This window comes from Ictidomys tridecemlineatus, chromosome 4, assembly GCF_052094955.1.
Source record: "Ictidomys tridecemlineatus isolate mIctTri1 chromosome 4, mIctTri1.hap1, whole genome shotgun sequence".
Lineage (NCBI taxonomy): Eukaryota > Metazoa > Chordata > Mammalia > Rodentia > Sciuridae > Ictidomys > Ictidomys tridecemlineatus.
This window is the reverse complement of record NC_135480.1, coordinates 204,021,272-204,030,785: the sequence shown is the minus strand read 5'-3', so window position 1 is coordinate 204,030,785 and position 9,514 is coordinate 204,021,272. Positions and strand designations below refer to the sequence as shown.

General features: G+C 59.1%; 2 long non-coding RNA genes across 6 annotated transcripts; both read right to left on the bottom strand.

The window, feature by feature from the left end:
• Positions 1 to 1,247: 1,247 nt before the first annotated feature.
• Positions 1,248 to 4,179, bottom strand: LOC120889916 (uncharacterized). The gene is made up of 2 exons (XR_005734146.2): positions 3,691 to 4,179; positions 1,248 to 2,121 (listed from the first exon to the last, which is right to left on the bottom strand). It is a non-coding gene; the product is annotated as an uncharacterized LOC120889916 (long non-coding RNA).
• Positions 4,180 to 4,375: 196 nt separating this feature from the next.
• LOC110597743 (uncharacterized) lies at positions 4,376 to 8,118 on the bottom strand. 5 transcript variants are annotated; one of them, XR_005734145.2, is made up of 5 exons: positions 7,787 to 8,114; positions 6,121 to 6,313; positions 5,879 to 5,954; positions 5,145 to 5,372; positions 4,376 to 4,972 (listed from the first exon to the last, which is right to left on the bottom strand). It is a non-coding gene; the product is annotated as an uncharacterized LOC110597743 (long non-coding RNA). The 5 variants fall into 5 exon arrangements; XR_005734142.2 differs by lacking the exon at positions 4,376 to 4,972 and having other exon boundaries at positions 5,005 to 5,372; positions 6,060 to 6,313; positions 7,787 to 8,118; XR_005734144.2 differs by lacking the exon at positions 4,376 to 4,972 and having other exon boundaries at positions 5,005 to 5,372; positions 7,656 to 8,117.
• Between the last annotated feature and the right edge of the window lie 1,396 nt (positions 8,119 to 9,514).

Here is a 9,514-nt window from a genome sequence, read left to right as displayed (position 1 = left end):
TGGAGGAGCCACTCATCTGCACCGCCGTCCAGTCCTGATGCCTGGTCTCCTGGGTTCCCAGGCAGCTCCTCAGCATCACCCGCAGCCCAGAACTGCCCCTGCCACCTCCGGCCCTGCAAAGGCTGGTCACCACAGGCGCCTCCATGTGCCCTCGGTAGCGTGGGAATGAGACAGAGGGGGAGGGGCGTTCTCTTGATGGCCCAGGCATGGCTGCCTCTCTGACAGGCCCCCTTTCCCTGGGCCTGTCCCCCTTTGCCTCAGGGTGACCTGGCACAGGGCACCGAGTGCCAGTTTGGCTCAAACTTCCCTGTTCTAGAGATTGTTTCTCCTGGTAAAACCTCAGAACGATTTCCCAGGCTCCAGGACCACCCTCCTATACCCCCCTTGCTGCGATTTTCTCCACACCACACACACACACACTCACACACACGCGCACACACACATGCACACACTCACACACACACACACTCACACACACGCGCACACACACATGCACACACTCACACACACATGCACATACACGCACACACGTGCACACACAGGCACACACATGCACGCACAGAGGCACACACACACGCACGCACGCGTGCACACACGTCCCAGGAGTGTTGGTTGAATGCGGGTCGGCCCCTCCCCCAGTACAGGCACCACCAGGGCAGGGAGTTGCCACAACATCCAGAGCCCAGCCCAGTGGCCGGCACATGCGGCTCTTGGTGTGCATCACAAGGGCATGAGCGTGCCCAGGGACACCTCAGCTGACTGACAGCTTCTCTGTGGCGTATTTCAAAGCAACCTGGAAAATTGCAGGTGGTGCTAAGGACTAGAAAACTGGAGGCTAAAGAGGATGCACAGAGCAAGAGGGAATTCTTGTGCTGTGGGGACCCTGGTGTAAGCACACCCCTCTACGTGCTCCTGCTGGGACTTATGGGTCTCTCCGTTAATCCCCCCAAACACTTTAATCCCCAAAGCTCCGCCCAGGACAGTGGTCCTGCATCAGGCCAAGAGAGTCCTCAGGATGGACAGGATGGCAGGATGGGGATGGGGAATCTAGAGGGACTTCAGGGTCTCAATGTTGAGAGGTTTCCATTCTATGACCAGGTTGTGAGCTGTATATCTGTATATGGATATTATCCTTAAAATATACTATATCATTTGATTTTCAATCTCATAAGTGAGCACTAGTGTTATCCATGTGGCTTAGTCAGGTTTCTGCTCTGATAGTGCTGTGTAACAAACAGCTCCACCAATCCAGGGCCTGTCGCATTTATTTTCCTTTTGTTGTGGTTGTTTGCTTTGTTCTGTGTGTGTGGTGCTGGGGATTGAACCCAGGGCCTTGTGCATGCGAGGCAGGCACTTTACCAACTGAGCTGGATCCCAGCCCTGTCACATTTGTTTTCATCTCACAGTTCTGCAGGTCAGCTGGAGTGACTTTGCTTCATTCTGTGTGTTGACTCAATTTAGCTCCAGGCCACAGGGCAGATTTATTCAGCTCCATGAGTCTATCTGGGGACCATCCATTTCTTGGGACACATTGGTCTTGCAGCACATAGCAGACCAGGCCAAAATCCCAACCATTGTCCAAGATTATGTTTTTAAGATAGTGTCCTAAGTCACGTAGCCAGACCATGCTTCAATGGGAGAGGTGAGGGGCACTGGGCCTTCTTCCCCAGTCCCAGGCATTGCAAGTCATTTGGCAAACATAAGTGCAAAATTCAAGGATGAAAATTTGGGAATAATATCCAATCTACCCCCAAGAGGTCTCACACACAAGAATCCAGGGCCTTCCACAGGGACACAGGTGGCCCCATGTCCCACAGCTGCATGTGTGATTCCAACCGGGAACAGGTTGTCTGACCTCAAGCTGCTCTGTCCCCCAGGTGCCAGGTGAGTATCAGGTACACAATAGGTGGATATCATCCTTAAAATATACTATATCATTTGATCCTCAATCTCATAAGTGAGCACTAGTGTTATCCATGTGGCTTAGTCAGGTTTCTGCTCTGATAGTGCTGTGTAACAAACAGCTCCTCCAATCCAGTGGCTATTCTAAATCCCAAGTTCTCTGCTGAAGTGGACCTTCCAGACTGTAGTTTACTGCATGTCAACGATTCTTCCATGAATCTGTTAAATTATTTCCAAAAGAGAAACTTTAAAGAAAAAACATAATCCATTTAGAAAATGACACGTTAGTCCCTGGTATAAGACTTGATTTGGAAAGAACCTCAGCAGAAGGTTGGGGCTCAGAGTTCACAAGAGGGAGCCAGAGTCTGAGAGACCTAGGTAGGGGCCGGGTGGACAGCGAGGGCCCTCGGCCTTCCCAGCAAGGCCTCGCTGGACACCAGGCCAAGGAGGACTTGATGTTCTCAAGAAGTGACAGCTGAAGCTAGGGAGAGTCTCCCACTCTGCCAGACACTGGGGTCCTTGCTCACCGGCCAGAGAGCAGAGGGGTAAGCTGGGACGGTCTGCAGGGTCCAGGGCAGAGGGCCAGCTTTCACATGTGGATCTTATGTAGGTCCATGGTCACATGAAGATAGGCGCACATGGGTGTGTGTTCTGTATCTTACACGAGATGCATTTCTATATCAGATACTTATAGACTAATAGATGTTACACAAGTGCATTTTGTAGGGATGTGTAGATATGTTGAGCAGACACTGGGAATCCCATGATGCCGTGTGTTTGGCACATGGAACTGTGTATGAGATACACGACTCTCCAGTGTGGAAAGGTGAAGGTGCCGATTTGGTTTCCTTCGGGGACCGCAGCTCGGTGTGGAGTGGGAATGGCCCTGAGAGTTGACGGCTGCGTCCTGCAGTGTCTGCAGGTGAAGCAGTATGACCCCTGGCCCTGAGACTGGCCTCAAAGTAAATAGGGAGGAGACAGGGTGGGGACAGAAATGAAGTGACACAGATGGCCGGGCGTCTTGGTGTGGCCGGGCGGGGCCTCACCAGCTCTCTGGTTTGGTCAGTGCTCACAGTGGTTCAGAGCGAGAATCAAGGCTAACCAGCTCCCACGATCGAGTCGAGCAAGGGTTCTCCCCGGCATTTAAAATCGTGGTAGAATCCATCCAGCTTCTTAACCGCCGTCAAGTGTCCAGTTAGGCTGGGTCACGTAGCGGTGCGGCCATCTCTGCTGTCCCCCTCTGAGTTTCACCCCCCTCCTCAATCTGAGTCTCTGTCCCCAGTCAACACCCACCCCCAGCAGCCCGGCTGCCTGCTCTAGGGACCTCACCTAAGTGGGATCACACGGGCTTTGTCCTGATGGCCTCTTCCCGAGCATCATGCCCTGGAGGCCCATCTATGATCTGTGTTGTATGGCTGTCCAAATGTCCTTTTTTTTTCTTTTTTCTGAGGCTGGCTTTGAACTTGCAATCCTCCTGCCTCTGCCTCCCAAGCCCCTGGGGATTGCAGGCATGCACACCACACCTGGCTCCAAACCGTCCTTTTTTAAAGCCAACTAATATTCCATTGTATGGATGGATGGCATTTAGTTCATCTGTTGTCCTTTAATGGACACCTGGTGGCGTCTGCCTTTTGGCTCTTATGAATAATGCTGCTACGAGCACGGGTGTGCACATATGTGGAGTTCTGTTTTGTTTTGTTTTTTTCCTTAAGATTCTATAAATAGATAATGGTGGTCAAGCTTTTTCAAATCAGAAGTGTGATCTGTGGCCTGACATCGTACACCTACTTATTTGTGAAGTCCTGGATACACAGCCCGTCCAGTCCCGGCTGTGTGAGGACACCAGGCACGCCGCGGCTCCCACGGTGAGCAGGATGTGTGCACCCGGGTCCGGGCCACCTGTGCGGAGGCCGTGGAGCAAGGGGCAGGGCCCTGGGGTGCAGCCGCGTTTTCAGGGAGTCTTGGCGGGGTGGCGGCCAGAAAGGGACAGTGCTTGCCACGGCTAAGAAGCCCAGCAGCCCAGCAAAGGGCAGGGGCATTGCCCCCATCAATGTCACAGCCCCACCCCGACCAGGAAGCCACCCCCAGCCCTCCAGGTCCTCCTCTGGCAGCCTCCTCGGAGCCCTGGGTGGGGCCACCCCTGCAGCCCAGCCAGAATCCACGGCCACCTGTCCTCAGGGCGCTGGCCTGCAGGCCCACTTCTGGGTGCCTCTCTTCACCCTGATCAGAGCCAGGAAGCGAGGGCAGTTCCCGGAGCTCCCTGCGGGCAGCCCCCCCGCCCCGCCCACCAGCAGCAGCCCCGCCCACCAGCAGCAGCCCCACCCACCACCACCAGCCCCGCCCACCACCAGCAGCCCCGCCCACCAGCAGCAGCCCCACCCACCACCACCAGCCCCGCCCACCAGCAGCAGCCCCGCCCACCAGCAGCAGCCACACCCACCACCACCCGGCCCCGCCCACCACCACCCGGCCCCGCCCACCACCACCCAGCGCGGCCTGGAGGGGCGTGGGGGACCCGGGCCCAGCCCTGGGGTCTGCTCTCAAGGGCTGGAAAGCAAGAAGCAGGCCACGGGCGGGTGCAGCAGGGACAGTGCCCCTGTGCCCACTTCCTGGCCGACGCCCCGAGTGGGGAGACACCCTGGAAAGACCGGGAGGGGAGGGTGCCAGGCTCCTGGGAGGCTGAGAGGGGCAGGACCAGGAATGAAGCAGCAAAGGGAAGGGCGGGGACCTGCCCAGACCCTCACTTCTAACCAAGACAAAGTCCCCAACCCTGCCCCGCCCCGCCAGCCCAGGCGCAGGGCCCAGGGCTCCTCTCTCCACCTGTCCGTTTTGACCCCTGTTCTCTGGGAGGTCCCCTTTCTGATTCTCAAACCACTAAAATCCTCCCTGTGCCTCTAAGCCCAACCCCCAGGCCACCTCCTCCCAAAGCCCACCGAGATGCCCCCTCCCGGGAACTCCCATGCCCCAGCCCCAGGCTTGCCTTGGCAGAAGCTCTAGGGTCACCTGGCCGCCTCCCCTTTCAAATGGAGGCCTGGTACCAGGAGAGGCTGGTCTGGGCAGGCGCTCAGCCCTGCGGAACAGACAGGTGTACAGAAGGACAGGTGAAGTGACACACTTTCTGCAAGTTGTGAACGAGTTACAAGCACAGAAACAATCCAAGCTGCCCTAAACCAAAAGAGGTGGATGGCCTCAGGCAAAGCTGGATCCAGGTGCTCCAACAAGGCTCCCGGGTGTCTCCTCACCGGCTCCATCTCAGCTCTGTGGCTGTCTGGCTTCATCTTGGCTTAGGCTGTCCATGCGGCTGACTCCGGCTTTCTGTCCTGCCAGCCCGAGCTTCCCGAAGAAAGAGAGCTGCCTTCCCAGGACTGGGTCTCCTGGCCTGCCTTGGGTCACGTGAATGTCCCCTCCCCAAGCTCTCTGCCCAGGGGCTGGAGTCCCCTGATGGCCAGGGAGGGACGGCCTGCCTGTTCCTGGAAGAGAATGGAAATGCCTGAATGGGGACCTGGTTCGAGGATGGTGCCCGGCAGGTAGAAAGCCCTGCCCACCTCCCCAAATTCACCCAGGCTGGCCAGCCCGGAGGACGGCAGCGAGCAGGGGAATGAAGTCAGAGGGCCCTCTGCTGCAGACCCAGCCCCAAGGAGGAAACGTACAGGTGAACCTGCCCCAGGAGCCGCGCTGTGGGGCTGTCAGACGTGAGGTGCTGCGGAACGGAGGGCGTGGAGGGAGTGGCCCACTGGGGCAGCCAGGGGCTCACAAAGCAGGAGCCCTGGAGTCACACAGGCCAGCCGTTCTCTGCCCTCGCCCTGCAGTGTCCCAAGCCACATCCCAGACCCCAAGCGTGTCCCCAGTTCTGACTGGCCCTCAGTTCTGCAGGGTGCATTACAGCAGTGACCCGTGGTCATTTAGACAGCAATACAAAAAAAAAAAAAGAAAAGAAAAAAGAAATCTAAAGCAAGCCTGGCACAGTGGCACGCACCTGCCATCCCAGCTACTCGGAGCCTAGGGCAGGAGGACCCCAGGTTCAAGGGCAGCCTGGGCAACTTGGCAAAACCCTGCATCAAAATAAATAAAAGCGGCTGGGGATGTGGCTCCGTGGTAGAGTACCTAGGTTCAGTCCCCAGCCCCAAACTCCCCGCTGCAGAACATGACGCACACACCCAGCCCCGGGCACCCTGGATAGGTCACTGCTTCGCGGACAAGGGAAGGGACATCACCAACATCTGGCATTGGGCTGGTGCTGCTGCGCCCCATCTGTGTCCTCCATGCTCCGAGGCTGCCCTCTGCTCTGGGGCACGATGGCCTGAAATCCACATTCCTGGGTCCCTCCTTGGACCCTGTATCAGGATCTCAGGGAGGAGGGGCCAAGAATCTGCATTTAACCAACTTCCAGAAGATTCCGATCAGCAGACACCTGGGAAAGCATCAGAATATCAGCCCTGAAATCCAACCCGAGGGGTAGGAGCCAGGCGAAGGGAGTGCCCGGGCCTCAGGAGCCCACGGCCCCCCCGGGGGAAGGGACTTCTGAGGAGCAGACACCCATCGGGCCCTCACGTACACTTTTTTTTTTTTTAATTTTTTTAGTTGTAGTTGGACACAGTACCTTTATTTTTATGTGGTGCTGAGGATCGAACCAGGGCCTCACATGTGCTCTACCGCTGAGCCCCAGCCCCAGCCCCAACATAGGCTAAGTTTCAACTGATGTACACTCTGGACCTTCTCCCTGTGCCCACCAGGATGGGTCAGGGCCATCTCAGGACACCACATTTTTCATGAGAGAAAGAGGCTCCCTGATCCTCCAGAGAGATTTTTTTCCTGCCGTCTGAATTGCATTTGTGGAAGGGGTCATTGATTTGCTTCCCCATTTTTTATGAATCCAAGACAAACCACAATGGAGCCGGGCCTCTGATCTGGGGGACGAGGCCACAGTGAGGAGCACAGAGCCCCGGCCTGCTGTCGGCTTCCTCGGGTGCCCAGAGCACTTAGGGGAAGTGCAGGGCCCAAGGTGCCGGGGAGGAAGCCCAGGGTCTGGAGGGGCAGGATGGATACCTCCCTGGGGCCTGCAGGCCCAGGACCGTGCGCCAAGCCTCCCGCCAAGCACAGGTCCAGGCTGTCAGAGCCAGAGAACGTGACCTCCTGAGTCCCATGGCCATCGAGACCAGAAGAGGGACCCAGAGCAGCCATCCCAGTTAGGACCCCTCCAGGCCCCCAGCTCCAGGTGGCTCTGGGGGTCTGACATCAGGAGGCCTGAACCCTTCCTGTGGCTACGACCCCTAGGCAGGAAGGGTGTGAGCAGACCCTCCTGATTTCTCCATGTCCCCGCTGTCCCAACAGCTGGCGTTCCTGGGGCAGCCTTCCCTGGTGTCTCCTGCAGAGGCCACACAGCGGAAGTGCAGCAGGGTCTCCGTCTCCCTTCTCCGAGGCAGAGATGCTGGCCCCAGCCCCTGGTTTCCTGGCTGCCTGGGCCACCTAGGACAGCACTGAGCCAGCTCTGGGGGTACCCTGGCCCAGGGAAGCCCCTGCCTCTAGGGACAAGCGGAGCCTGGGAAGAAGGACCCTGGGCAGGGGGCAGGCTCTGCCCCGACCCCTGGTCACAGCCTCCTCTGGGATCCAACAGACCCCTGCTGCTGTGGCTCCAGGTCCCCCTGGTCGGTCCCCAGGCTATGCGCTCCAGCCCCAGGATTTCTTCCCCAAAAGCCCAACCTCCCTTCAGCCACTTCCTCAAGTGACCCCTCCCGCATACTGTTCCCCCTGACCTGGACCCCGTGTCCAGGCGAGTGCCAAGGCCAATGGAAGCCAGCCTGGGCCAGGTCCCCAGGACACCCTCTCCCACGGGGGAGGGGCGCTGGTGCGTTTTGACAGTGGACAGCTGTGATCCCGCTCCTACCCGTCTTCAGTCCTGCACCCCCAGGGGCCGCACAGCTGGGAGCCAGCCCGGGCCAGCGGGGTCTCAGTGACATCAGGGGCTGGAAAGCGCCAGGTCCGACTCCGCCCGGGGTGGCGTCCAGGTGGGGCGCCCAGCCCGCCCCTTAAGGAGACCCCACGGGAGCGCACGAGGGTTTCTTCCAAAGGCCGGCGGCCAGCGGGGTCCTGCAGGGAGAGCAGACGGCGAGCCCCGCTGCCCCGCGCCCTGCACGTCCAGCCGGCGCCCGGGCGCGCGGGACCACAGCTCCCGAGACGCGCTCCTCTCCGCGCCGCCCCGCGGCCTTCTGGGGACCGTAGTTCTCAGGGGGTGGGGTGGGGACACCGGCGCCGCCGCGACAGGGCGGGGCTGAGGGCGCGCCCGCCTGGTGGAGTGAGCACCGAGGAGGAGCTGGTCTCTAGGGGGACAGACACAGGTGGACCCCGCTCCTGTCTTCGCTGGACACAAGGTCCAGGCGGAAGACCGACCTGAGACCTTTGGTGGATCCAACTTGTCCTTGCTTGAGGAGTAGAGCTACAGGGTGACCGGGAAAGTGGCCACCATGAAAGACACCGGGCAGGGGCAGATGCGGGCGGGGTAGGCAGAAAGGGACTGGAAGCTTTCAAAGGGTGGATTTGAAGGGCGAGGGGGACAGTCCAGACCCACCCCCTGGTCATCCCACTAGAGCAACAGCAGGCCCGTGGGCCAGGTTGGATCCCAGAACCAAGAAAAAGAACAGGAAGGAAAATTTGGCCCAGGGAGAGGAGGGGACTTGTCCGAAGTCACACAGTGAATCAAGAAGGCGGCCCAGGAGTCGGGCTCGAAGGCTGGACTCCCGAGGGCAGGGCCCGTCCTGTGTCAGCCAGGAGCGCCTGCACGGCCGCCCAGCCAGCCCGGCGCCTGGCGTGTGAGGGGGACAGCCGGGTCCCCATGTCCCGCAGGCCAGAGGCTGGTGGCTCACACGCTGCCTGGAGAGGCCGGAAACAGCACCCACTCCCTGGGCCCCCAAGACCTTCAAATCAGGGCTAAGAGAATGGCCGCTCTACCTGAGCAAAGGGGAGGCCCAGCCAGGGCCCAGAGCCCTCCCTCCAGGTGCAGTGGCCGGTGGCATCAGGGCCACCTTAGGCAAAGGTCCCCAGGAGCCTGTTTCCCCATCCATGAAGGGAGGGCTCTGTGACCTCCCTGGGGACAGGGTCAGTTCTAGCAGGAAAACCAAAGACGGTGGATGGACACGCGTGGGCATTCTACAGGCCAGGAGGAGCCAGGGGGCCACTTCCTGCTCCGCGCCCTGATGCTAGGCGAGGGACAGCCAGGAACCATGTGTGGCCAGCCAGCGTAGGGGCTGCCAGGGCTGGAGGAGGGCAGAGGAGAGAGGCCGGGCTGGAGGCCCTTCTTGGAGCCTGGTCACGTCTTAAGTGAGCCTTGAACGCTTTGGTGGCTTGTCACAGGTTCTCAGTTTAAATAGCAGAGCTCTGGCACCAATCTGCCCACGTCACCCTCTGACAAGCTCTCTGGTCCCCCAGGTGAAGTCCTGGTGGACGCCGTGCGTTCCCTGCTCCATTCCATCCTCCACTAGAGAGACCAGCAAAGTCTCAAGGCTTGTTTTTCAACCTTCCTGGCAGATGGAGGCAGCCGCGTAATCTGAATCTAGCCAACGGGACACAACGAAACCCCGGCGAGGAAATTGTCTTTCTGAATAGAAATGGGCTCTGG